The 23124-nt window shown below is 41.7% G+C and overlaps 1 long non-coding RNA gene and 1 other non-coding gene across 3 annotated transcripts; one reads left to right on the forward strand and one right to left on the reverse strand.

Annotated features, from left to right (window-relative positions):
• Positions 1-399: 399 nt before the first annotated feature.
• Positions 400-21354, reverse strand: LOC120094098 (uncharacterized). 2 transcript variants are annotated; one of them, XR_005488017.2, is made up of 5 exons: positions 21126-21354; positions 19550-19630; positions 17840-18098; positions 16634-16800; positions 400-1527 (listed from the first exon to the last, which is right to left on the reverse strand). It is a non-coding gene; the product is annotated as an uncharacterized LOC120094098 (long non-coding RNA). The 2 variants fall into 2 exon arrangements; XR_005488018.1 differs by lacking the exon at positions 400-1527 and adding an exon at positions 8022-9688 and having other exon boundaries at positions 21126-21348.
• LOC120094430 (U7 small nuclear RNA) lies at positions 7554-7615 on the forward strand. The gene has a single exon (XR_005488745.1). It is a non-coding gene; the product is annotated as a U7 small nuclear RNA (small nuclear RNA).
• Positions 21355-23124: the final 1770 nt, after the last annotated feature.

Genomic DNA, 23124 nt, shown 5'->3' on the forward strand with positions numbered 1-23124 from the left:
CAAGAAGATGCTGGGGGGTTGGGGATTTAGCTCAGTGGTAGAGCGCTTGCCTAGCAAGCACAAGGCCCTGGGTTTGGTCCCCAGCTCCGAAAAAAAAAAAAAAAGAAGAAGATGCTCTACAGATTTGCCTACATGTCAGTGAGATAGAAGTGTTTTCATAATCGCAAATTCTATTCTCTGAATAGTCTAAAAAAGTCTAACCAACACACTTGGCAGACTGGCATACTCTGTCGTCCCTGATACTGAGGTTTCTGAAACGGGGGTTCAATTACACCTATACATTTGAGGCCAGCCATGCAGCATAGAAGCACCATTTATGCCCCAGCCTGCCAGAGGAGACCTGGGAGGGAGTGAAAGAATGGGGGACAGGAGGCACGAAGAAGGAGAGCAAGTCTATGGTCTGATCAAGCTCTCAAACTTTATTTTGATACAGTGGCTTATAAAGACAAGCAGGCAGAAAGACCACATGGGGCCCAAGATCAATTTCACTACCGTCACCACCCTCCATATAGCCCTAAACCATAAATTGCAAGTATATTGATAAGAACAGATAATTGGCTAGGTTTCTAAGAGGGTGTAAGTGGGCTTGACATTCTTGAAACATTCCTGAGACAGAGGCTGTGTAAGCAGGCTTGGTTCCCAGCACAAGTAAATAAAAATATTAAACACACACACACACACACACACACACACACACACACACACACACACAAATGAGTTTACCTCTGGGATTTCCATTCCATTTTATTTTTCACATGTGAATTTATAGCAATGGTGCATTGGTTTTAAGTTTGTGTGTATTTGTATGAGTGTATGTGTGTATGGTTTTGAAGAACAGGATATCCCTATGTAGCCTAGCTAGCCTGATACAGAATATATAGCCCAAGACTGCCTCAAATTCATGGGATTTGCCTACTTTGGTGTTCTAAAATCTCTACAGGCATGTGCCCCCACCATGACTCATCACATTGATTAATTCGTATAGTGATATTTATCACTCAGGAAATTGGAGTCTTCCAAATTAGGACACATTCACAGCACAGCTTTATTCTTTCTGTAATTATGGGTAAAGCTCAAATGTGTATTTGTGGAAGTCTCTGGTTTAAATGTAAGACAACTCACTTGGGTAAATATCAAAGAATATAATGGTTGCTAGGCGGTGTGGTAAGAGTATATTAACACTTTATTTTTTTAAAAAAAACTGCAAAAAATCCTTCCCATCTTACAAAGTGGCTTCGCCATTTCACACCATTTTTCTCAGCAGAATGAGCACTGCCCGTACTGCCCACACATCCTCACAGCATTTGATGTCAACATGTTAGATGTTAGCTAACAGATTTTGTCTTGGCCCAAATGATGTCTTGGTCTTGTGATGAGGTTGCAAAATACCCATGACTAAGCAAATAATAGAATGTCTTGCTGACAGTGAAGAAGGCTGAGAAGTCTAAGATCCAATGCTGATGAGATGACTTTGTATAGAGAATGCTACTCTTTATGTCCAGGATTGTGCCTTGCAGCTTCTGGCATCTGAAAACAGGAATGAACATTCCTAACTCAGTAGGGAGCAGAGAGGTTAAAAAAAAACACATAGACACAGACATGGCCCTTGGTGACAGCATGAGCTGGGGTATCACCATGTCCTCAGGTGCCAGCACAGGTCTGTGGCCATGGAGCAGAATGGGTCTGTGTCAATGTCCATGGCTTATATTACCTCCATAGGTCATGTGGATATCTCTGGCATGGACTGCCACCAGGGACCATATTGATATCCAAGGGATATGCAGAGCTAATCTTGTCCCGAAAGTGCTTGTGGCACTCTGGAGAGCTGTCACCATGCCTCCCTGGCTGCAGTACTCCTGAGCCATGCCTTGACAGCACAGTAGAGCTGACCCTGGTGGCAGGAGTGCTGTTGAGCCAGACAGAAGGTCTGATTGTAGGATCTGGTCCTGGCATTCATCTGCCAGTGAGCTGGCATGGGCCAAGGTGGAATGACTTCTGTAACTCTCACATGGCCCTGGGTCCATGAGAGCAGGAAAGCTGGCACAGCTCCTTTCTGGCTGCTGTACTGGGAAAGCTGGCCCCACCCCTTCCCTGGGCAACACAGTAGAACTGGCTGTGGTGGTAAAGGCATCTGTGAGCTGGCCCAGACGGCATGAGAGCAAGAAAGTTGACCCTACCCCTTGCCAGCTGTGGCACTGGGTGAACTAGCTGGGACAGTGCTGAAGAGCTGGTGATGTGGACACAAGAGAGCTAGCAGGCTGACCTCATTTACCTCCCATGCTCAGGTAGAGGGCTTAGAGTTGACTCACCCCAGTATCTGCCTCATCTAGGATCTGCTGAAGTGGATGAAAGGACTAGTCATGCAAATCTAAAGCTGTATGGTCTCCATGACACAGAGCAACACAAGGATACTCAGATTCCCCCATGGGAAAGCATTATTAACAGAGAAAGGACTAAAAGAGCTAAAGGGGCTTGAGACCCAACATGAAAACAATGCCAACCAACCAGAGCTTCCAGGGACTAAGCCACTACCTAAAGACTATACATGGACTGACCCTGGGCTCCAAATTCATAGGTAGCAATGAATAGCCTAGTAAGAGCACCAGTGGAAGGGGAAGCCCTTGGTCCTGCCAAGGCTGGACCCCCAATGAATGGGATTGTTGGGGGAAGGATGAATGGGGAGGTGGATGGGGAGGGGAACACCCATATAGAAGGGAAGGGGAAGGGGTTAGGGAGATGTTGGCCTGGAACCCGGGAAAGGGAATAACATTTGAAATGTAAATAAGAAATACACAATTTAATAAAGGTGGAATAAAAAAAACAGTATAGCAGAACCTCGAGGCCTTGAAAGAAACCAATGACTCATTGCAAGGAACATAGGTGTGGACAAAGGGTATGCCATGCCACACACTACAACTTCCAGGACAAGGTTGGAGTTTGGGTTTTGTTGTTGTTGCTGTTGTTGTTGTTATTATTATTATTATTATTATTATTATTATTATTATTATTCTATCTTATTTATTTTTTGTAGGGGAGCTTTCATGGCGGAAAATGGATACAAAGGAACAAGGAGCTAAGTGGGATTAGAGAGAGAGAGGGGGGAGAGAGAGAGAGAGAGGGGATGGAAGAAAACTATAAAACTTCTTTCACAACAATTTTAATCCTGTTCGAAGGGATTCTTATGGCTGAATCACCTATTAAAGTCACCACCTCCTTATGTTATGACACTAGCCATTTCACGACACCTGGCCTTGGAAGGGACACGTTCAAACTATGGCCTGCACCCTAACTCACCACTGCCATTTAAATTAACTTCTGATGCTGAGACATGTTTGCATGGTTTTCTCCATCTGTGTGTTTCCTTTGGAGAAATCTACCCAGTTTATTGATCCATTTTGTAATTAGATGGTCTGTTTACTTGCTGTTCATCTTCAAACATTCCCTGAATAATTTGATAGTAGTCCTTTATAATGTATATGTTTTGCTTCTTAACTATTAATACACCCTGACAATAATGTGTCTATTTAAATATTTCACTAATTTTTCACTGGGTTGTTTGTCTTTTTATTATTGACTTATCAAAATATTCTTTAATATTCTTTAATAGGTGTCTTATTGTCATTTGTTGTATAGTTTCTTTTTTATTGGATATTTTGTGTATTTACATTTCAAATATTTTCCCCTTTCCTGGTTTCCTCTCCAGAATCTTCCTCTCCTATGCCCCCTCCCCCTGCTTCTATAAGTGTGCTCCCCCTCCCACCCACCTACTCCCCCCTCACCACCCTGGCATTCCCCTACACTGGGGAAATCAAGCCTTCACAGGACCAAGGTCCTCTCCTCCTCCTATTGATGCCCGACAAGGCCATCCTCTTATTCATACGTGGCTGGAGCCATGGGTTGCTCCATGTGTACTCTTTGGTTGGTGGTTTAGTCCCTGGAAGCTCTTGGCGGGGGGAGTTCTGGTTGGTTGATATGTTGTTCTTCCTATGGGGTTGCATAGTGTCTTAATAGTTTCTCTTAGTAAATACACTTAAATTTTAATCAAATCAAAATTATTGTTTTAGTATGATCATGAATTGTTCAACAATGAAAACATCTAAATGCATTAGGAAACACTTCAGTGAAAAGAGTATAGAATATACTTATACAGCTTACTAAACACCTACATTATATGGTATGTGTTTATGCTTGTAGGTAGGTGAGTGTATAGGTACATTTAAGTATGTGTGTGTATGTGTATGAGAGTGTATATGAGAGTGTATGCGTGCACGCGCGTGTGTTTGTGTGTGTGTGTGTGTGTGTGTGTGTGTGTGTGTGTGTAGAGTATTGTATATGAAATAATCTACTAGTCTTAGGGCTACAGGATTGGAAAAAAACAAAAAATTAAAGCAAACACCAAAGGAAATGGTACAAACCAGAGACTTTATAAACATTATCTATATGAACATAGTGAGCATACTGTTTTCCAGAAAACTTGCTTTTAGTATATGATATGGTATACTTTCAAATGAGTAGTAAATATATTTCACAGATAACCAATAGCATAGTCGTAGTCATTTATTATTAAATATTGTGCAACTTGATTAACTTCATGTGCTCCATTTTATTCAACTGGCAGCATCACAAGTTTACTGACACAGGCAGCTTTACAAAGACATAAATAATGTATGTGTTAGCATGTTACAGTGGTTATCTCCCTAAGCGACAGGAATCTTTCTACTCCTTTATATTCCTATGGAACCTCTGTAGGAAACATCACAAGATTTCTTAACTTTCTGCTTCTTACTCATGGCTGTATGTGACCATCACTGTCTAGAAGCAGAGCAGCTGTGAAGGTCCACATGAGACTGTTCTGAGATCGTGTCTGTAAAGATTTCCTTATGGAGAAATAGAGGAATTTTGTAAGACTGTCCAGTAATGGTTGTTATTTCTGTGTTGAAACACCATGACCAAAACAACTTGGGAAGGAGTTTATTTAGCTTACATTTCCTAATCACTGATTGTCATTGAAGAGAATTCAGGACAAGCACTCAAACAGGGTAGGAACCTGGATGCAGAAGCTGATGCAGCGGTCATGAAGGGATGACACTTACTGGCTTGTTCATCATGGCTTGCTCAGCCTGCTATCTTACAGAACCTAGGACTACCAGGTACCCAGGGATAGTATCACTCACAATGAACTAAGACTTCTCTTGTTAATCACTAATCAAGAAAAAGCCATACAGTAGGATCTTATGTAGGAATCTTATCATTTGAAGTTTCCTTCTTTCAGATGACTCAAGCTGTGTTAAATTGACATAAAACTAGCCAGGGAACAAGACTTACAAGGTTCCCAAGATCCTTACCAAGCCCTTCCCCATCTAATGACCCAATCACAACTATAAAAAAAGAAACAGTTGACTAGATTGGCAATTCTCATTGTTGACTGAAACACAGTCTGTCACACACACACACACACACACACACACACACACACACACACTTTTTTATTATAGTTTATTTAGCTTTAATAGTTATATCAATGATCTATGTTGGATTAATTTTATATAGAGTGTGAGGCAAACTTGTAGAAGAATAAAATCCTAAGATTGGTTGAGCTGTACTGTGACTGAGTCATGGGTAGGGTTAAGTGAAGACAGGAGATGCAACTCTCGTGGCTTCATGGGGATAATGTGAATTACAATGGAAATATATAGTCATCAGATCATAGAGTGGGACATCTTAAGACAAAGTCATGGAGAAAGAAAAGAGAATAGTGTAGACGAGAGACTTAGTGAGCTTAGCAAACCATTGTGTCTATGTAGTGTGATGGGGATGGGGAGGAGGTGAAGGAAGTCATTGGGGAAGGGATCTAAAGACCCAGAATATCAAATGTCCTCATCTTTCTTTAACTTTCCCATGAAAATCTTCTATCTAGCCCCACCTGTCTGCAGATTTACTGTTTTAGTTTAGCCTTTAACAAATATCAGGGTAGGCTGGCTTCCTCATTTTCTCATAATTTCTCTCCACTTTCCTCCTGACTCCCATGAGCTATATAGTGGATATTGACCCTCCCTATCTCCCAGAGATGTTCCAGGCAGGAAAGCCCTCACTGGCTGCTGAGGCCAGCACTAGCAAACATCAGCCTGAACTGTAGGATAAGAAACTAAATATATTCTGAGCTGTTACTGTTCCTTCCCAGATTAATCAGCTGGCTAAACAAAATTAAGTTTGTTCCTTTGTTTCTGGAAGGACACAGCAGAAGTGGAGAAGATTCTGTGTGTATAAAAAAATAAAAAAATAAACCCACAAGATTTTTTCAGTCTTTTAATTTGCAGAACTTTTTTTTAAAGGCATATATAAAGAGAGAAAGTATTCTGGCTGCATGCTGGCAACCAATTTCGTATTCATTTTAAATGATTTGTATGAGATTCAAGACTTTCCTGTAAATTTTCTCATGATTTATTTCATCAGCTAGCTCTTCACTTGCACTGAGTGTATTTATATCCATGCTAATAGATCAGCAGAGATGCTGCTCTGTGACACAAGGTGGGGTTCCTTTATAAAATTCTAATGATACTTGAAGAGACAATGTATTGAAGGTCAGACAAGGCTGAAAGGAGGAAAGGGGTGCATCCAGATGGGGCAGGGGCAAGGACTGGGGAGAAATGAGCTGGGATTTTCTGAGAAACTGTAAGCTTGCCCACACTGAGTGAGTCCATCTCTTGTTTGCTTAGCAGGCTGCATTTCGTGGACCAGGTATTGCTTATGCACAAGAGGCAGTTGCTTGACCTAATTGATCCCAAGGGTTAAAGCCAAGGAAGGAAGGTAGGAAAGGTATAGCTGGCATTCAAGCTAAATAGGGAACGGAAGCCACGAGGAAGGTGTAAGTGAGGAACAGAGAGGGTTCAAAATAAAACTGAAAGATAAAAAAAAATACATAGAATAAGGAAAGTAACTACAAAAGGGAAAGAAAGAGAAGGCAGCAGTCACATCTCTACAGAAGAGGTCAAGGTTAACACCAAGAGTTCTCACAGACCACCTCACTGGGACACACTAACCTCATGTATGACCTCACAGTCCATAGAAACTTGGTTTCTATCTCCTCCTGTGGCTTGAATAGACTTTTCCTGTGTAAAACGCCCAATCAACTAGAGATGCCATTCATAAAACCTGCCCATGATGACCTATAGATCTTACAGTGTGAGATTCAAATTGCCTCTGAGGTGTTGCCTGGTAGCAAGAAACCAGCTACAGAGATGGTATCCCTCTTCTAACTCAAAGGAGAAAATAGGGGCAAGTCTGTTCAGAGTCAAGGAATAGTCTTTAGGCAACAGAGAAGAGGAAAATGCAAGATAGAAGGCCCTCCAGGGCACGCCTTTGTAGTGGGAAAGATAAACAAGGATTGGGAATGGGTCACGCAGCCAGCACCATACAGGACACTGCACGATGTCAACTGACCTGCAGAACTCAATCCAGCAGGTAATTCTACTCCGATTTCCATAGACAAAGAAAAGAAGCACTGGACATGCTGTGTGATTTTCTCAAACAGCAACTAAAAAAGGTGAAAATTAAAGTGTTACAGCTCTTTTAGAATTTGTCTAGTAGGTTTTCTGACTTCGGTTGGAAAACCCCTCCCCCCCCCCAAAAAAAAAAAGGTGAAAATTAAGATAAAACCTAAACAGGTCTCAAGGCGGATCCTGGCTCATCTTTTGTGGTCCATTGTCTAGAACAACGTCTGAAAAGGTTCTGGATGCTCCGTGAAGATGACACTATTCTAAGAAGTAAAAGTAAGCGTTATTCTGCAAAATAGAGGTGCTGCCCTAGAATTGGTGACACAAGGTGAACGGTTCACTCAAGGACACAGAGACGATGCGAGGCTGATTTAATACAAGAGAGAGAAAAGATTTTAGGTATAAGGGAGATTCAAATTTATCTCCAAGACATGATTTTGTCCAGGTCAATCTCATTTGTCTTCCCTAAGCACATGACAGGTGACATTTATCAGGCCTGTTTTGTGTAACGGATAAACATAGGATGAATCCACGGAGTGCACATTTATTTAATTGAGGGTGACATGGCCTGTTACAGGTCACTAATAGATTAGATCACAAATAAGGAATCAAAAATAATTCAAAAGAGATGGACCAAAGCCAGTAAAACTGACATTTACAGAGACAAATATAGAGTCATTTACCCAACAAATATTGTGGCATGCAGGAGGTCTTCAGAAACCAGGCTACTTCCTACAGGTTAAAAGGAACTGATGTCTGAGTTGGTTGTCAAGAGTAAATAGGTTTTTAGACAAAGAAGGCAGCATAAAACACTTATGGAACAAGGAATGCCATGAGCCAAGACCTAGAGGCACAGAAAGATCATTTTGGGGGAAGGAAGGATATACTATTGTTCTTTCTATAAATGTGCACTGCATAGCAATGTGGACCAAGTAAGAGGCAGGTGCTAGAAACACAGGCCTGGTGAGGCATTCACATCACTAGGACAGGCTTGTGCTAATTGCTACAAAGGAAAGCAGCAGTTTGGAGAAGTGTACCATGTAGCTGACACTTGCCTTAGATTAACAAAGAAGACAGCTCTGATAAGGCTTGAGGTTGTCCTAAAATTCCTTCTGTTGCAAACATAAAGCCTTAGTTCATAAATTCATATAATGATGTTATTTAAAGGGCAGCCTCTGGTAGAGGGCACACAATCAGAGTTAGAGAAATCATAAAGTCACAGCCCTCATGGTGATATTAGCTGATCAAAAGAAGAGGATAGACAGAACCTGTTCCTTGATTGATTCTTCTACCACATTCCACCCTGTGATACCATCCACCACACGATGACTGAGCAGGAAGGCCCTCATGGTACACATCCTGATATCTCAGCCTCTAGGACATTTTATATTACCCAGTCTTAGGTATTCAATTTCAGTACCATTAAGCAGAGTAAATGAACTCAACACCAATACCCCAGGTTGCTGCAGTACTCATTTCTAATATCCAGGAACTAGCTTTACCAGAGTATGTAAGTCCTCATGGTTACCCCACCCAGAAGGACTTCACAGAGAAGATGACAGCTTGGCAAGGACCTCATCCACATGAGCGAGTCAGTTTTCAAAGGCTAACAGTCAGTTTTGCTGGTGAAAGCAAGCAAAAGCAAGGGCTTTCATATGCTTCTCTACCATGACCCTCATGGTGTTACCACAATCCTGGCAGGTTGTACCTTCACCTCTGTAGACTGAGGTGTAGACAAGTACTCTGTCCAACTTCTATGGGGTTAGTTGTTCAGACACTCATATGAAGTAAATCTACTATAGATGAAGCTTGTCCCAGATTATCTTCTCCTAGAGGCACTTTATCCAGCAGATCTCTCTCTTTCTCATGTGATTTCTTTCTCTTAGGACGTAAATACAGTGACTTATGCCACAACTAAATATTCAGCTCTAGTACCCTGCCTACCTCCTAAATCTACTGTTAGGGGTTGGGGCCCTATAAAATATCCCTTATAGGCTAGCAGCTCCTCATCGCTTACCTCCACTGCACTAACCTGCCTCTCTTTATGCTGTATAATGGAGTAATCCCAGAAGACATGGGTTAGAGCTGAAGGGAAACAAAACCCTTAGGTACCATTACCATCCCCACAACTACCATCACCACCATCACCAGCAGCAGCAGCAGCAGTAGCATTTTCATCAGCATCATTTTGAGACCTGCAAAAACATCATTGATGACACTGTTTCAAAGCTCTCTGCTATGTGTCTGGTTCGTTTATCTCCCATTTTGGACCTTGCCTATATTTCTGCCATCATTTTGCTATCCTGCCTGACACCTTCAATTTGTTTGAATTCAAAGCCACTGCTTATAATCCTATACCTCCAATACCATGATCTCTGAAAGAGAAAGTTCTCCTTCTACCCTTGGAGTCAACTCTTCTCTTTGCTAATATTCAGCCCAGATTTCCCCTCTTGGTAAGGTTATTCCTGATCTAGACAGTCTGTTTTATTGGATCACAGACACACAAGTTCGACCTTCCATCACAGTATCCCACCACCAGGCTGGGGCAACACCCCTTGACTTATCGACGTGACAGTCACAGCAATGATAGATACACAAACTCAAGGTAGAACTGGAGAAATGAAGTTTTTCCTCGAATGAAGACTTTTTTCTAAGACTCAAGTTCTCTTCATCCTCTGGTGTTTTCTCCTCCTACATCTATAACTGAACACTCTCTTTAATAAATATATCCTATATGGAATTTCTCAGGAAGGATATAAAGATAAGGCTTTTTTTTTTTGGCCTTCCTAGTTCTCATCTATGGTTGTTATGGCAGACCTTATCACTTTCATATTTGTAACTTGTGTCATTTGTGGAAAAGCATTGCCGTGAGCTTCTCCAGCAACAAAAGTCTTCTTTCTTTGCTCAGAATAGAAAGTTCTCAGCACCTGCTGGGGATCAGTCCCAACATGACTGTGCAGAGGGATAGAGTAATGGGAAGAATTCTGGGCCAGCAAAGTACCACCTACCTCCAGCATAAAGACAAGCAAACAGCCCCTTCTTTGTGTGCAGAATGAAATTTAAAACATAAAATAAAATAAAATAAATTCTGCCTAGGCAGCTTTCAAACTTTCTGCAACATTTTAAATTAAATGTTTTTCTATCACTCTAAAAGCAAAATCAGTACACAATAAATGTATTTTTAAATTATAAGTTTTGAATAATTCATCATTAATGATATATGTAGAAAAGAGGGTAAGAAGGGCATGTAAATTTCAATGCAGTTACTTCTGGGTAGACATAACAGCCAAAGGAAAACAGAAGCATGTCCCTGATTAGAGACCTCTTATGAAAAGAATATTGCATGCCCTGGAGAGCTAGTCATGTGTGTCATAACACAGGCTTGCTCAAAGGGAAAGAGATTGCCAAGGATCATCTCTGCAGTTTGAATGCTTTATCCCTCTCATTGCCCCTTTGTAACTTGCAGGGTGTTATATGCTGGGAGAAGCTGGAACTTGATGAGTACTGTAGCACCTGCAGGTTTTTCCTTTTCCCAGGGTCAGGATGCATCAGGAAAGATGTTCTTCCCTACAACACCCATTTCCTTCCTTGAGGATAATTCTCAGAGTATTACATGCGGCTGTTACACCAAAGGCTTAAATGTTCTCCAGGCTGGACATTCAGTGGCACATTGAGGCCTACTCTCACCCTGGAACAAATACAGTATACAGGCACAGTGTCTATGGGATGTAGGGAATCTACAGAGAAGTATGTATCCTTCTCAGATTCATCACTGCCAATCTTGCACTCAACTGAGGAGTTAGTTCCCGGGTTAGGTGAGGATATATGCACTATAAGAGAGAGGCTGCCTGGGATAGAAAGCCACATGCCTGTTGAACCAATTGTTTGCAGGACTCTGGCTCCCAGGACATCCACCTTTCCAGGGACAAACTATACAGGACCAGCCACTATGCCAACCAGTATCCTTCCAACCCTTACTTCTGACCTAAGGCTGTGTAAAAAGGAATGGAGCTGTCATGATATGTGGCTATTGTGGGACAAGAGAAAGTATGGTAGATATTACAGGCTGCCACATTCCATGGTAAATGATTAGGTTGGATTAAGCCAACAACCTAAGAAAGCAGGTATTATTATTATTTTTACATTATATATGAGGAAACAAAATCCTTAAAAAAAATCTGAGCATTACTGAGGAATGCATACATAACACAGAAGAATCTGGATTTCGGGTTCAGGAATGAGCTGCCCCAGGGGATAACAACTTCCCTGAAGACTATGAGAGGAAGAAAGAGCAAACAGATCTAGGACCGCAGAGAGTGAAAGTTTTTGGTGACTTTCTCACAATTCATAGTCTAGCTTGATAGCAAAGCAAGGCAGGTCCCACAATTAAGATTGGATATCTAGAGCCGTAAGTGTAACAGGGATTTTACACCAACCACCATGTGCTTGGCTTATCTTAAATTATTATCAAAGGCTAGGCATGTAGGCAGGGTCAAGTTCTTGATACAAAACTACACATGCCACTCCAATAGTTTGGTCTATTTATATGATGTTGAAAACTAATCAGGAAAGGCCATCCAGGGTTACGCTTGGAAATTACAGCAATTATACTTAAGATGGCTATGGTCAGATAAAGCTGAATTCATACACTGCTTGACTCTGATGACCACTTAACCTCCATTTACACATCTCTTGCAGAAAATAGCAACACTGGAAGCACTGGCTTTGTAGCCTCTTCTATTTCAATACCTGAAGGACTTAGCGTCAGCATGGACACATGCTAGGGTTTCTGGCCCCTCCGGAATGAACACTGTGGTGCTAAAAGTCTGGTATGCCTTTTCATTCCTTTTTATAGATTTTCTCCAGCCACATTTATTGAGACATACTGGAAGTTCATGCAACTCGTGAGTTTCTGGTTCTCTAAAGAAATTTTTGAGAGTTGATGGGGCTTTACCAACTAGAATCTGACTGGACCAGATCTCTGACTCTGATATTTTCTCACTTAACACATATTTATTGATCATCTACTAGGTTCGGGGCCAAGAAACTGCTGATTAGCACAAGCTGAGAAGGTTTCCTGTAGTGAAATCTTAAGTGACATGAAAACATGAATGGAGGTGGGGCAGAGCAGGACCCCGTAATTATCACATTGCTCTGCCATTGTCATGCTCTCTTGTCAGGTCAGCTTGCCTGTGCATCTGGCAAAAGCTGGGGACATTTAAATGGACTGTCTAAAATAAGTACCAATTAAAACATTAGGGTGCCTCAGTGTTGGCAGCTTGCAGCTTGCTTGTTCCCAGGATCAGTATTGAGTTAGGCACTGCTGCCAAAATGCCCACCAACAGTCTGTCGGGTCATATGTGTATTGGAGAGAATGGGAAGCTGCCGCTCAGACACAGATCAGTCTAGAAGCCAATGAACAGCAAGAGTTGTTTGCAAGGAGAGGAAGTGACTTTCCAATATCACTGCTTAAAGTGGGAATTTTATTTCTTAGTCTCTAAGTGTTTTATTTAGGTTAGCCTTACTACTTTATTAAATAACTCCAGTATTCTGCGGTTCTTATATGACACAGAGAGATTTATCAACCTCTCCATGCCAGTTGCTTATTGTAGCAGCGACAAGAGCCACAAATCTATCCCCTTAAACCACAAACCCACATCATAGTACAGGAGGGTTTCCTGCCTTTTCCATTCCAAAGAGCTACCCCAGTTCCTTGGCTCATACCCCTTCCTCTTGATCCTGAGTTAGTAATTATATCACTCAGCCTCTTGAGCAATCATTTCATTCAAGTCCTTGTTTCCTCTTCTTCATAAGCACCCTCTCCTGACATACGCAGGCCCTCCTGCTGTTTGTGAATCGTCTCCATCTCCACATCTTTAATTTAGTTGCACTGTTGAAATCTTTCTTACCATACGTGGTAATAGCCATAGGTCCCTAGTGTTGGGATAAGGATGACTTTGAGTAGGTCGTTTTTGTTTTTGTTTTTGTTTTTGTTTTGTTTTGTTTGTTTGTTTTGTTTGTTTTTTGTTTTGTATTTTGGGTTTGTTTTTGTTTTGTTTTGTTTTTGTCCCCAGTGTTCCTGCTAAAATACCAGCTTAGAATGCTAGGGCAGGTGGAATGTTTCTATCATGTTCATCTCTAGACCGGGTTCTTTTCCTCCTAGGATACCTCTGACGTGCCCTTTCAAGCACTCCTGGGGTGAAGGGGTTAAAGATAGACCAACCAAAAACACTGATCTGCCACACTGATTATTTTCAAACTGTATATACTTGACAACCAGCAATCAGATAAAGCGTAGTGTGGAGTGCTGCAGTAATTCAGAGACGAGGCAGATATTGGTGTGGGCTAACTCACAGCCCTGGATGTGGGCCTGGGTGGTAGCTGATTTGGTCAGCCTGTTCTCATGCACCCTCACCACCAGGGTAAGCTCTCCAATACTGGCTTGTCTAGTTTACCAATGCCATAGCTGCAAAGAAGGGGACCAGCTCTCCTGTTCACATGACCTCAGAGCTGGGCTGCTGGAGGTGATTCAAAGGGAGGGCATCTCTTTCACCCACTCTACTGCATGGTAGACAGGAGCAGGACCAGCTCTTATATGCTCATGCCCTCAGGGCCTGTTTGCCCATCCTCCTGCCACTGGAATCAGCTCTATTTCGCTCTCTAGGTGAAAGATGTGGTCAGATCTTCTGAGTGCTCTATGCAGTGAGGAGGTAGAGCCAGCTCTGTGCACCCCTTGGATACCATCATGGTCCCAGGCCAGGGACATCTGAATGGCTTTTGGTCATAATATGGGCCATGGACATCAACACAGACCCTTGCTGCTACATGGCCAAAGACCTAGACATGGCCCTCAATGTCTATGCAGAGACATCACTATGCCCTCAGGTGGCAATGCAGGCTACTCAAATCAAGCCGGTTTTCTCCACTCTCTTGTCTCCAGATCTACATCTCTTCATAGTGTTTTAACTGTCCCCTTCTCTTTCTCTTTCACCTCTCTACCCCAAACACCGTCATGCTAAAGGCAGTCCATGCTGTCATCTCTGGGTGTCTTTAAATGTTTGTTCACCCCCAAATATTTCAAAGGAAGTACATCTCTGGCCAAAGTTAAACACAGCACACTAAAATTGTAATTCCATATACAGTGAGCTATCCAGTTTCATGATTGAACTGTCACTGACTAGAGAGATGAGCAGACAGGCCAATGACAAGAAGTAAACAGAGCAGGACATGTCAGACAGTTGTGGGTCTCTACTCTGTAGGTCCCGCTCTTCTTCCTCTAGGATGAAGCTCTTGGAGTCACAAATACTCCCACAATGGTGTGTTTTCTCAAAGAAAGCACACATAGGCCAGCTGACACTTTTGTTTGTCACTGGTTCTTAAGCAGCTGAAAACCCTATGAGCCAGTAGCAACCTGAAAGCCAAAATGTACTTACTTCTGCAATAGTGTCCTAACTTTTATGGGGTTAACCAACCATAATCTCACTGTATTTGAGATTTCCATAGGAAGGAACCCATGCAAGATACTGGGGTATATAAACCTTGTCAAAAACCTATATTTGAGGAATCCATCGGTCATAGTAGTTAAATTGGCATAGTGTATGTAGTCCTATGTGAATGCTACCCTTGTCCTTAATAAAAAGAAGTCTCTCTTTACAGTGAATGGAGATGAATGCAGAGACTTGGGGCTGCTTAGAGTGTTGTGAATAAGTAGCTACAGAGTGCTCAGTCTTTATGATATGCTCTATAAAACTCAGGAAATATCCCAGAAAAGAGGTCAGAAAAAAAATAAGGGCTCAAAGATAGAGAGAAGCACTAAAAACACCACCCTGTAGGCATGACACAACTGTTGTGATCTTAAATTTACAACTGATGTGGTTAGTTGTACTGAGTCTGTACAAGACTGACCCAGTTGATAATTAGTCATGTATGAGGAGGGCTCACAGGATCCTCCTATCGAATCTATTGCACCATTCTTGGAGAGGAAGAGTCATCTTCACTTGTGCACCCACCAGTGAGCTCACTAAGCTCCTTCGGATAATTTCAAATCCATGATCACACAAATGCCCTTAACTAAACTAAAAAAAATTGGTGTGGTAGATGAGAATAAGTAGAATGCATTTTATGAATGGATGAAAGTTGCAAAGAACAATATAATTAATAAAGCAATATAAACAGCAACATAAGATTCAGGATTTGAGAAGCCACCTAATAATCATGAGTCTATTCCTTCCTTGGTCACATTCAAAGGTCTAAGTGTTCATAAGTAGCACAAGAAAGATGGGGATGTAGTTTACTGTATCTACAAAGGTAAGAAAACCATTTGGGGATTATTAGATAGTCTCTGCTACATACACCAAGGCTTTGGAGGTACAATTGTAAATGCATGGCATCGTCGCCTGTGATCCTAGATTCCTAGCAGCCTCAGAGTGAAGATGGTTATAACTTATGTGAGCTCTCTTAGAGCTGGAGTTTCAGGTATTTGTGAGCTCCCTGACACGGGTTAGAGAAACTCAACTTGGGTTCTCTGGAAGAGCAGCACTGTTAACAATTTACCCATTTCTTTGTTCCCAGCACATTACTTTAATACAGGTGCAAGGTACAGTGATAATCAATCAGGGGTCCTAGCAAATAGAGAAAGAAGATGGGGAGAAAGAACATCTTCTAATGAGCTGGAGTGAAATGTACAACATGCTTAGCTTCATCCACAGGAGCTGACAGGAAACCTAAACCCTGATTTATATACCTGACCAGGGAATCTAAGAACTCACACTCATATAATACAGAAAATGTTATTAAGGAAAAAAGAAAGAGAAGAAAGAAAGGGAAAAAGGAAGGGGAAATCATTTATAAATACAAAGATGTATCGTATTGATTGATTGTATATAACGGCAAATTTGCTTTTGATTTTCTCATGCATGGGTATCGTGTACTTCTCTTACCTATTTCCCATTGTCATCTGCTAACCATACTACATGGTGTTTCCCCTCTCCTTCCTGGTCTGTCTGTACTCTGCTGTCAAATCTCAGCTTTTAAGGCTAGATCCATAATATGAGAGAAAGCATGCTATAGCAAAAGTAATTTTGGAACAGTATTTTAAGAGTACAGGATTAGCAAAAGTCTACTTAATTAAGAAATCTTACCCAGAGAGGCACCAAGATGACTCAGGTGGTAAAGGCTCTTGCTCCAGATGCCTGGAAACCTGAGGCCCCAGAACCCATACAAAAGCAGAATGAGAAATCTGACTGCACTGTGTCGTCTTCTGAGCCTCAGACATATACTGTGGCATTCATACACTCCCACATTATACCTGTACACACACATAAACAGAGAGAGAGAGAGAGAGAGAGAGAGAGAGAGAGAAAGAGAGAGACAGACAGAGAGACAGAGAGACAGAGAAAGAGAGAAATAGAGAGAAGTAATTAGAAATAATAATTAATAATAATAATATATGAATTTAGCTTCTTGTTTATTGAAGAAGAGATAATGCTTTAATTCAAAAAAGAAAGAATCCAATATGTTACTCCTTTAAGAAACTGATTGTAAAGTCTGGGCTTTCATTTTAAATTCCATTGATTAGGAAGTAGATATATTCAAACAGTTACTGAATGTATTACTCATATTGAGCCATTTAGAAAAATATTTTTAATTAGATTTTCTAGAAGAAAGGTTGTTGTAGTCTGTAAGAAAGTTTTGCCTTTCTTCTTCTATTAAATAATAACAAACTACTCCAGAATAGTATTATTAAAATGTACATTGTATTGCTATTCATAAAATCAAATATGGTTAAAATAATAAATAAAAATTAAAAACATAATATAGCCAAAAGATTCTACTGGATTAGTGACACTGGCCTATCTACTATATATAATCCTATCTGGCAGAGAAACTGAGGCAGGAGGAGAATTTCATGTTTAAGATAAGCCTAAGAAACTTGGTGAGACTCAAAATAAAGAATAACATATTCAAGCTTACTAGAGAGAGAGAGAGAGAGAGAGAGAGAGAGAGAGAGAGAGAAAATAATCTGCTCTCTGTTCGGGGAACATTCATTAAATTACTTTGATCAGCTAGCTAATCAAATAACAAGGAATTTAAAGCAAAATTTTCTATAATAAAGACCAAACAAGAAGCTAGTCCTAGCCCTAGAATGGTTGATTAATTTGCTTACCTTGAGTTCCAATAAATTCAAAATAGTTGTTCCAGATAACACTAGGCATACTTTTTGAGTTCTGAGGGACTATAGGAAGCCTCTAACAGCAGTTCTTATTCTACATGGTCTTATTCTATTTATGAACATAATATATACTAACCTGTTGGTCAGGCCTCCATTTGATAAGCTAATATCTTACCTTTGTTGTGGTGATACTTGTAGTCTACTCAAAAAGAGTCTTAGATCTTTTCCAACAAGCATGAGTGTTCCTCTACTCTTCATTCCTTTCTCAGCCAAGTGTTTATCCATCATTTGGTTAGATGTTTTGCTGTCTAGTTTTATGTCAATAGGATGCAAGCTAAAGTCATGTTGAATGACAGAACCTCAATTTTCTGATTAATGATTGATGTTGGAGGACATTTTGGGCAGTACTATTCCTGGGTAGGTGGTCCTGGTTGCTATAAGAAAGCAGACAGAGTAAACCATGAAGGGCAAGCCAGTAAGCAATACTCCTGCATTATGTCTATTTCAGTTTCTGCCTCCAGATTTCTGCCATGCTCGACTTCCTAACCCAACATTCCTGTATGGGGAACCACAAGCTCTAAGTTGATAAACCTTTCTTTCCCAAGTTTCTTTTGACCATGAAGTTTTATCACAGTAATAGAGAGCAAACTAAAACAGATGACTATGTCTTCTCTGTGCATTCTTGTGACTCAAAATCACATAAATATGCCATAAAGTCAAAGTAAGTGGGCTAGTACCTACAACACTTAAGCAGAGCTGCTGCCACCAGAAGAAATCTGAAGTGTTGCTTCTGCCAGAGCACACAAGAAAGGACTAGGCTTAGGAAGAGGGGAGCTCAGATGCAACCCATAGGAATATTACAGTATCTTCTCTTGATATGAATTTTAGACATGTAAAAAGGCTTCCATTCACAGTACTGCCAGCACAGATCTCTGATACCCATGAACCCACAGCAATATGTATATGCACACACCCATGTGCAAAGCCAGGATCAGCCTATTGCATGCTCCCTGAAAATTCTTCTCCTGAGCTATTCCCCGACAGTCCCTGCAACATATTTCTGGACTGTTTTAAGACTCAAGAGACAGGTTCCCACCTACTGTGAGGTGACAAGGTAGCCCAAGAGACTAAAGAATGTAGGCAGCCTTTTCTTCGCTCTGGGAAGATTCCCTACCTAAGAGTTTACTCAAATTGTGAGAGGCTGAGTTGTAGGAGGCAACGATGACCATGGTGAAGTTCAAGACTAGATCTTGTAAGCAGTCTTTAAGACTCACTGGCACCCCCACTTCTGTTATCCTTTGTTAATCTCAAGAGGTCTTGTTGATTTGTGCCCCAGACCCTTAGAAGCAACTCACACTTCTCAGTAATGAGAGTGATGCTGGGTCACAGGGTGGAAAGGTGGCTGAGGCAGGAGATCCTCAGAAGACAGCTAACTTTTACCACCCTAAGGCTTCTTCTTTCCTTTCCTTTCTTTTTCTAATCTTTATTTATTTTTATTTTTTAAATAATTTATTTATTTTTATTCACTTTACATCCCAACCACACCCCTTCCCTCCTCTCTTCCCTTACAAATACCTCCCCCACTGTGCACTCACTTTCTCTGAGGAGAAGGGGAAGATCCCTGGGTACCACCTGACTCCTGAAACATCTAGTTCAGCAGGACTAGTGCTGTCCTCCCCCACAGAGGCCCATCCAGGCAGTACAAGGAGAGCCAGTAGAAGGAGGGCCAGTACAAGGAGGGGTCATGCTCCCTGGTTGGAGTTCCAGGTTCTGTGAGGCCCTGTGGTCCCAGATTAGTTGACTATGGGTCTCCTTGTGGTGTCCTTGAACACTCTGACTTGCTTACTTCTATATCCCACTCTTTGACAAGACTTCAGGGCTCTACCTGATGTTTGAGTGCAGGTCTCTGCAACTGCGTCCATCTGTTGCTGGATGAAGTCTCTCAGGAGACAGTTATGCTAGGTTCCTGTGTGGAAGCATAGCTAAGTATCATCAATAGTATCAGAGACTGGCTCTCTCACATTGAATTGGTCTCAAGTTGGTTGTCTGTTTCCTCAGACTCTACTCCATTTTTAATCCTTGAACATCTTTAGGTAAGACAAATTTGGGGTTGAAGAATTTGTGGGTGATATGTTTAATATTTATTTATTTGTACATAAGTACACTGTCACTGTCCTCAGACACACCATAAGAGGGCATCAGTTCACATTACAGATAGTTGTGAACCACCATGTGGTTGCTGGTAATTGAACTCAGGATCTTTGGAAGAGCAGTCAGTGCTCTTAATCTTTGAGCTATCTGTCTAGCCACAAAGTATATGGATGCTTCAGTCCTTCTTAGAAGGAGGAACAAAATATTCACAGGAGGTAGAGGGTAGGAGGGACTAGGGAGAAAGAGAGGAGAGGAGGGGGAAAAGGTATGTGGAAGATGAGGTATAAAAGGAGAATGCAATGATATACAGAAGGTAAGAACTTTGAACAGAGTTGTGTAGCAATGGAGGGTGGAGAACTGGAGGTAGCCACCAACAAATTATAGGTGCCAGGAAAGCAAGAGTCTCCCAGGACCCAATGGGGATGAGATTAGCTAAAATGCCCAACAAAGGGGAGGGAGAAACTCTAGAGATCATATCCAGAGGTTAGACAAAGCCCCAGGTTGGTGGATGGGGCCATCTACTCACATCCAATTTTTTAACCCAGAATTGCTCCTGTCTAAAGGAAACACAGAGACAAAGTGTAGAGTATAGACTAAGGGAAAGGCCATCCAGAGACTGCCCTAACTGAGAATCCATCCCATATATAGACACCAAACCCAGATACTATTACAGATGCCAAGAAGTACTTGCTGACAGGAGCCTGATATAGCTATCTCCTGAGAGGCTCTGCCAGAACCTGACAAATACAGAGGTATATGATCACACTCAACGATTGAACTAAGAACAGGGTCCCCAGTGGAGGAGTAAGAGAAAGGACTGAAGGAGCTGAAGGGGTTTGCAACCCCATAAGAAGAACACAATATCAACCAAGCAGACCCCCTAGAGCTCCCAAGGACCAAACTACCAACCAGAGAGTACACATGAAGGGACATATGTAGCAGAGAATGGCCTTGTCAGGCATCAATGGGAGGAGAGGCTCTTGGTCCTGGGAAGACTGGATGTCTCAGTGTAGGAGGATGCCAGGGGAGGCCGCAGGATGGAGAGAGTGGGTAGGGGAGCACCCTCATAGAAGCAGGGGGAGAGGGGATGGGATAGGGGGTTTCCAGAGAGGAAACTAAGAAAGGGAATAACATTTGAAATGTAAATATATAAAATATCCAATTTAAAAATAAAAGAATTTGTGGGTGGATTGATGTCCCCCTTCTTTAGGCTTAGATTTTTCTAAACTGATTTAAATGCTTAAACCTTTCTTCTAACCCATCAACCAAAGGTAAGGAAAAATGTTTAAGAGGAAAAGGCACTTGTGGACCTGTTTAGAAGTAGTTCTTTGGGGAAATTCTTTTCTTCACTGTCAGGATACCAGCAGTCAAGGTCAACAGCAAACATCAAGCACAAATCAGTTAGCAGTAGCACGATCCACAAGAGACAGTGAGGCTCTACAAAATCAGCACGAGTCAGGGAAAGTGGCTGGAATTCCATGAGAAGTTCTTTGTCGTATTTCTCTCTATGAAGTTAAGACCGGTGAAGTGTTGCATGTCTTAACAATGCAAACCATCCTCTCACTGTAGAGTTCTATTTATATTCTTTCTAAACATCATGTGCCCTCTCAAATGTCTGTTTTCAGCAAAACATCACATGCCCACTCACAAGACAGTCTTCAGAAAAACATGACTGGACACAACTGAGTTGTTAAAGAAACCAGAAATTTCCACTTCACCTCTCCATCCTCTGGAAGTCATGCAGGGCTGTAGGAAGTGGTCATTTCTTTAAATGCCCCTCGTGTAAGAACCTCAGCTAGGGTCACTGTCATAGACCCCCATATCATGCCTAGTCCCATGTTTCCAGCTAATAACATGAGATGTCCCCTGCCGATTTCCATTCTCACTCCTAGCCCTCTCCTGCACCCTCTCTGCATACCTTTTCTCCATCTCCATTCTCCTCCTCAGTCCTCTCCTACCCAGTTCCCTCCATCTACCGCTGATGATTATTTAGTTTCCTCTTTTGAATGAGAATTTCTTATCCTTCCTTGAGGCCTCCTTATTAACCAGTTTCTTTGAGTCTGCGTATTGCTGCATGGTTGTTCTGCACTTTATTGCTAATGCACATTTATAAGTGAGTATATACTGTATATGACTTTGGATTACCTCACTCAGGATATTCTCGAGTTGCATCTGTTTGCCTGAAAAATTCATGATGTCTTTGTTTTTAACTGCTGGATGGTATTCCATTGTATAGATGTACCACATTTTCTTTATCCATTTTTCAGTTGAGGGACATCTAGATTTTTTTCAGCTTCTGGATATTTTGAATAAAGCTGCTGTAAACATAGTTAAGCAAGTGCCCCTGTGGTATAGTGGCGCACCTTTTGGGCTGTGCCCCAGAGTGGTATAGCTGGGTCTTGAGGTAGATCTATTCCCAGTTTTCTGAGAAATCACCAAATTGATTTCTAGAGTAGCTATACAAGTTTGCACACCCACCAGTAATAGAGGAGTGTGCCCCTTGCTTTACATCCTCAGAAACATGTGGTATCACTTGAGATTTTTATCTTAGCCATTCTAACAGGTGTATGAGAGAATCTTGGGGTCATTTTGATATCCATTTCTAATGCAGCACTCTTACTTATCAGGGAGAAGGGCAGCAGAGGAGAGAGGCCTAGCTTATAGGGAAAAGGGAGATGCTGGCTATAGTTGTTCATGGATGAGTAAATAAGGAGGGTTATTTTCAGAGCCACCCACTTGGATATGGAGGTTCTATCACTTTTGAGGCAATAAAGCCATGCCTTCAGATCCTTTTCTGTGACCGTGAAATCCTATAGATTCTGTGGAGTAAATTGTGTGAGTCATCACAGGCCTCCACAGAATTCATTTCTACCCCCAGGAGCTCTCCCTATACAGCAGCTTCTCCCCATCCCCGGGTCTCCTGTAGGATGATAGGAATTGTGGTTGAACCACAAGCAAGCTATGTTTTTTGGAACTGTGTGTAAGCCAGGATATGGCTGGAATTTCTCCCACATAACTTACAACCTCATCGTCATGCGTTTTTTTTCACAAACAGTAAGAATGAAAGCCTGTGGCTGGGGACACACATGGTTTCAGTGTTCAACAGTTACCCTGCCACCTAGGCAGGACTGCCACTTTATAAGTGGAAACACTAAGATGATGAGAGGCTGAGAGACTAGCGACCTGACCCACTGGGAGGAAACCAGAATTGGATTTAAATTCAAATGTGATTCCTAATTCATCAGGAGTTGACTCTGGGATTCCTTCTACCCCACAGTCTAGGACTGTGATTCTAGCATTGATTCTGAG

This window comes from Rattus norvegicus, chromosome 8 (genome assembly GCF_036323735.1).
Source record: "Rattus norvegicus strain BN/NHsdMcwi chromosome 8, GRCr8, whole genome shotgun sequence".
In the NCBI taxonomy this organism is placed as follows: domain Eukaryota; kingdom Metazoa; phylum Chordata; class Mammalia; order Rodentia; family Muridae; genus Rattus; species Rattus norvegicus.